At 44.9% G+C, this 6,415-nt stretch overlaps 1 pseudogene across 1 annotated transcript; it reads left to right on the top strand.

Moving 5' to 3' along the window:
• Window positions 1–4,472: 4,472 nt before the first annotated feature.
• LOC145877336 (E3 ubiquitin/ISG15 ligase TRIM25-like) lies at window positions 4,473–5,748 on the top strand (annotated as a pseudogene). Its single transcript, XR_014391656.1, has 2 exons — window positions 4,473–5,102; window positions 5,535–5,748. The product of XR_014391656.1 is annotated as an E3 ubiquitin/ISG15 ligase TRIM25-like (transcript).
• The last annotated feature ends 667 nt before the right edge of the window (window positions 5,749–6,415 follow it).

Raw genomic sequence — 6,415 nt, 5'->3', positions numbered from 1 at the left:
CACACACTGGACACACACACTGGACACACACACACACACACACACACACACACACTGGACACACACACACACACACACTGGACACACGCACACACACACACACACACACACTGGACACACGCACACACACACACACACTGGACACACGCACACACACTGGACACACGCACACACACACACTGGACACACACAAACACACACACTGAACACACACACACACTGAACACACACACACTGAACACACACACACACTGAACACACACACACTGAACACACACACACACACACACACAAACTGGACACACACACACACACACACACTGAACACACACACACACACTGAACACACACACACACACTGAACACACACACACACACACAAACTGGACACACACACACACACACACACACACACAAACTGGACACACGCACACACTGGACACAGACACACACACACACTGGACACACACACACACACCAACACACTGGACACACACGCACACACTGGACACACACACACACTGGACACACACATAACACACACTGAACACACACACACTCAACACACACACACACTGGACACACACACACTGGATATACACACACTCAACACACACACACACACACACACTGGAAACAAATTGGACACACACACTGGACACACACAAACACACACTCAACACACACACTGAACACACACACACTGAACACACACACACTGAACACACACACACTGGACACACACACTGAACACACACACACTGGACACACACACACACACACACACACTGGACAAACACACACACACACACTGAAACGCACACACACACTCACTGGACACGCACACACACACTCACTGGACACACACACACACACACACTGGACAAACACACACACTGGACAAACACACACACTGGACACACACACACACACACACTGGACACACACTGGACACACACACGCACACACTGGACACACACACACACACTGGACACAAACTGGACACACACACACACATTGGACACACACACACACACACACACTGGACACACACACACACACCAACACACTGGACACACACACACACACACACACACACACTGGAAACAAATTGGACACACACACACACACACACACACTGGACACAAACTGGACACACACATAAACACACACTCAACACACACACACTGAACACACACACACACTGAACACACACACACACTGGGCACAGACACTGGACACACACACACACAATGGACACACACACACTGGACACACACACACACACACACACACACACTGAACACACACACTCACTGGACACACACACACACACTTGACACAGACACTGGACACACACACACACACACACTGGACACACACACACACACACTGAAACGCACACACACACTCACTGGACACACACACACACACACACACACACACTGAACACACACACACACACACACACACACAAACTGGACACACACACACACTGGACACAAACTGGACACACACACACACACACACTGGACACACACACACACACACCAACACACTGGACACACACACACACGCACACACTGGACACACACACACACACACACACTGGACATACACACACTGAACACACACACACTCAACACACACACACACTGGACACACACACACACACTGGATATACACACAATCAACACACACTGGACACACACACACACTCACTGGACACAAAATGGACACACACACACACACACACACACACACATTTGGACACACACACTCACACACACACACACACACACACACACACACACACACACACACACACACACACAGGACACACACACACACTGGACACAAACTGGACACACACATAAACACACACTCAACACACACACACTGAACACACACACACACTGAACACACACACACACACTGAACACACACACACACTGGGCACATACTCACACACACACACACACACACTCTGGACATATACACACACACACTTGACACAGACACTGGACACACACACACACATTGGACACACACACACACTGGACACACACACACACTGGACACACACACACACTGGGCACATACTCACACACTGAACACACACACACTGGACACACTCTGAACACACACACACACACACTCACTGGACACACACACACACTCACTGGACACACACACACACACACACACTGGACACACACACACACACACTGGACACACACACACTGGACACACACACACTGGACACGCTGGCCACCCACTCAAACTGGACAAACACACACACACACACACACTCACTGGACAAACGCACAACGGACATGGAAACACACTGGACACACACACACACACTGACACACATAAACACTGACACACACTGAACACACACAATGGACACTCACACGTGACAGGCTTGTAATATTTTCTGATCTTTTACCACTTTACATTTTTTATGATATATTTTACTGTTTGTGTTTGTACCACTGGAGGTTGGTGGGACCTTATTTAGGGAGGACAGGCTTGTAATGGCTGGAGTGGAATAAGTGGAATGGTATCAAACACGTGGTTTCCATGTGTTCCATTTCATTCACTCTGTTCCAGACATTATTATGAGCCGTCCTCCCCTCAGCAGCCTCCACTGGTATGTACTGTCCTTTATGTGAGAGAGATCCAACAAGGAATTACAATGTATGTATTACTTTTAATACCTGCAAATGACAAATAAACTACTGGAACTCCTTATGAATGTCTGCAGCCGACAAGAGGTGAAAATATTACTGGAATATTCTGCAAAATGTTGATGAAGACGTCACTCAATCCACCCAAAACAACATGCAGTCTTTCCACAAGACTCCCATGAAGTTATAGTGTGACATTATGAGTCGACGTTAAAGTAACATTCTCACAACATACTGCACTTGTTTTATCCTGTTTTAGATGTATCCTCTGTTTAAACATTTAAACTCTTACAATAACACTGTTAAAATACCAATTTGATCATTTCTTGTCTTTTATGTTGGAAAAACAAATTGTACAATTATATGTGGACATACGCTCCATAGTTGTACAAGTATACATGGATATATTGTACTTTTCATAATAAAACATACTTGAAACAAGAAAAAGCATGTTAATTGTGGAAACAATTTCGTTATTGATTTTTACATTGCTTCTCCCTGTCTCATGTTGACGTTTGGCATGAATCTTGACCTGGAGGCAGGTTGGCATTTATTGTCATGAATCTTGCCCTGGAGGCAGTTCAGCAAAGTATTATATTATATTCCCTAGCTGGCACAGGCACAAAGTAATACAATCAGATTTTAATCCTAACCTCAACCCTAACCACACTGCTAATCCTTCCCTTAAATTAAGACCATAAAACAACATTTTCCACAGCCAATTCTGACTTTGCAGCTGACATATCTAGAGGAAATCGCACAGTTCTGCCTCCAGTACAAAACTGTACTTCATATGTATATACTGTATTCCAGTCATGGTTCATCCTATATAACTACTACTGTACATCTACTATTCTTCAGATATACTACAGATGTACTCCAAATTGTCTATGCATCACATCACAGTACACAGTGTATATATATATATATATCATTGCTTGTCCTAATATTTTCATTGACTTTTTAGATTTGCCCTCTGTGAGCTGGGAACACAAGCATTGTTAGATATTACTGCACTGTTGGAGCTGGGAACACAAGCATTGTTAGATATTACTGCACTGTTGGAGCTGGGAACACAAGCATTGTTAGATATTACTGCACTGTTGGAGCTGGGAACACAAGCATTGTTAGATATTACTGCACTGTTGGAGCTGGGAACACAAGCATTGTTAGATATTACTGCACTGTTGGAGCTGGGAACACAAGCATTGTTAGATATTACTGCACTGTTGGAGCTGGGAACACAAGCATTGTTAGATATTACTGCACTGTTGGAACTAGGAACACAAGCATTTCACTTCACCCACAATAACATCTGATAAATATGTGTATGAAACCAATAAAATAAAATGTGATTGTATTGTTGAAAGTGTTAGATAATTCTCAATCCGTGTTGTGTCTTGTCTAAGAACAGCCCTTAGCCGCGGTACTGTATAATAACCATATATCACACCTCCTCAGGACTTATTGATTTATAAGGCATTATAAAGGTGATTAAAATAATGATACATACGTACTTCATAGAAAACTGTTACCCTTCATATATTCTAACAACTCACATTTTAAGATTCATTATGTCATTTGTTCCATGTTAAGGGCTCTAACATTGGAACAAAACTATTTGTCTCCCTCTTGATGTTGCATGCAGTTCCTCTCTCTCTTCCTGCATTCCTCTAACCCCACCCTCCCTCTAACCCCACCCCTCTGGCAGAACCAGGAAATCCCTCCCCCTTCACAAACTCTCTTCTGAGGAAACGAAACTGATCTGAGTCTCTGTGTCGTCTGTCTGTGTGAGAGTGAACAACCGTCCAAATGGCTCAACAGGGAGTTCTGCTGGACCAGGACCAGTTCTGTTGTTCTGTCTGTCTGGATCTACTGAAGGAACCAGTCACCATCCCCTGTGGACACAGTTACTGTAGGAGCTGTATTGAGGGCTGCTGGGATCAGGATGTTCTGAAAGGGGTCTATAGCTGTCCTCAGTGCAGAGAGACCTTCACTCCAAGGCCGACGCTGAGGAAAAATAACATGTTGGCTGAGCTGGTGGAGAAACTGAAGAAGACAGGACTCCAGGCTGCTCCCCCTCCTGCTCTGTGCTATGCTGGACCTAGAGATGTGGCGTGTGATTTCTGCACTGGGACCAGAAAGCAGAAAGCCCTCATGTCCTGTCTGGTGTGTCTGGCCTCTTACTGTGAGACTCACCTCCAATCTCACTACGAATCTCCTGCTTTGAAGAAGCACAAGCTGGTCAAAGCCACCGCACAACTACAGGAGAAGATCTGCTCTCATCATGACAAACTGCTGGAGGTTTACTGTCGTACCGATCAGCAGTGTATCTGTCTGATGTGTACAATGGACGAACATAAAGGCCATGATACAGTGTCAGCTGCAGCAGAGAGGACTGAGAAACAGGTAAGACCAGAACAACTTGTTGGTGACTGTCTGATAAACAAAGAATTAAAGATACAGTAGGAACTAAGGCTGTTTGAATATGAGATCATTCAAATGAAATGGATCCTCAGCAGAACAAATATGAACACAAACCTTGAGTATATAGATATGTCAACCCAGATTCTCCAGATGTATCACCATTTTATAATGTCAAACACTATTATCATTCTGAATGCCCTTTTATGAGTCCAAAGTTCAGTCTCAACCTGTTGATACATGTAGTCCTACCATAAAAACTATAATCATTCACATAGCAACAAATAAATATCATTTAGTAAATGGACCATCCATTTTTTAGACCTTCCTCTCTATGGGCCCTATGTCACATTACTATACTATTGATCTACTGGACTAATAAAGCTTGATAGCTCATTGAAGAGTGATTCTCCACAGAGGCAGCTGGGGATGAGTCAGCAGAAGGTCCAGCAGAGATTCCAGGAGAGAGAGAAGGAGCTGAAGGAGCTCCAACAGGCTGTGGAGTCTCTCAAGGTGAGTATTGTTGACCAGAGGAGACACACCATTTCACCTGTCTCCTCCAGTCAGAGAGAGAGAGAGAGAGAGAGGAAGAGGGGCCCCTATCCAATCCCACTGACCCCACTGTTGGGAACAGGTTGTCACTGCTGAGGCAGTGAAGAAAGTAGAGGAGGATGGGTCAAGGCTGAGGGATCCTGAGAGGATCCCTGTGAGTAGTAGATCTGTGACAGCACAGAGGGATGGGCCAACCAGTGATATATGCTTCAGTAAGGTTGGCTTCTTAGTGTTCATAGCAAATGGTTATCAACTGTACCGCAGAAATGGAATGTAAATCACAGAAAAAAATATGTTTTGGTGGCAGCTGCAGAGAAGTATTTGGTCATACTAGATTTGACTTCAGAAGAGTTCCAGGGTGTGTTGAGTGGTGGTGTCCCGTCCTCCCAGGCCGTTGGCCTGGTTACAGGAGCAGATAGGGTCAAAGTAGTGGAATGGGGTAGTGGGTTTTAATGAGTGTAGGGTTAGTTGGCCTGGTGCAGGAGCAGATAGGGTCAAAGTAGTGGAATGGGGTAGTGGGTTTTAATGAGTGTAGGGTTAGTTGGCCTGGTGTTGTCATTAGCTTATTGGGTTGAAAGGCTGTGAGGTTGAGCATCCCACTGCTACTGTTCTAGATGACTGTTGGGAATATACTAGTAGACAAGGCAGTGGTTTTGGTTGGACAGTTGGAAAGCTTGCTGATGAGAGTAGTTTCAGGGAGTTGGAGGTTGGCCCTTTTCTGTGGTGATAGGGGATGTTCCTCCATG

Source organism: Salmo salar, unplaced genomic scaffold, assembly GCF_965601325.2.
Source record: "Salmo salar unplaced genomic scaffold, fSalSal1 ptg000888l, whole genome shotgun sequence".
In the NCBI taxonomy this organism is placed as follows: Eukaryota; Metazoa; Chordata; class Actinopteri; order Salmoniformes; family Salmonidae; genus Salmo; species Salmo salar.
The sequence above is the reverse complement of the archived record's forward strand: the minus strand, read 5'-3'. Positions and strand labels throughout refer to the sequence as shown.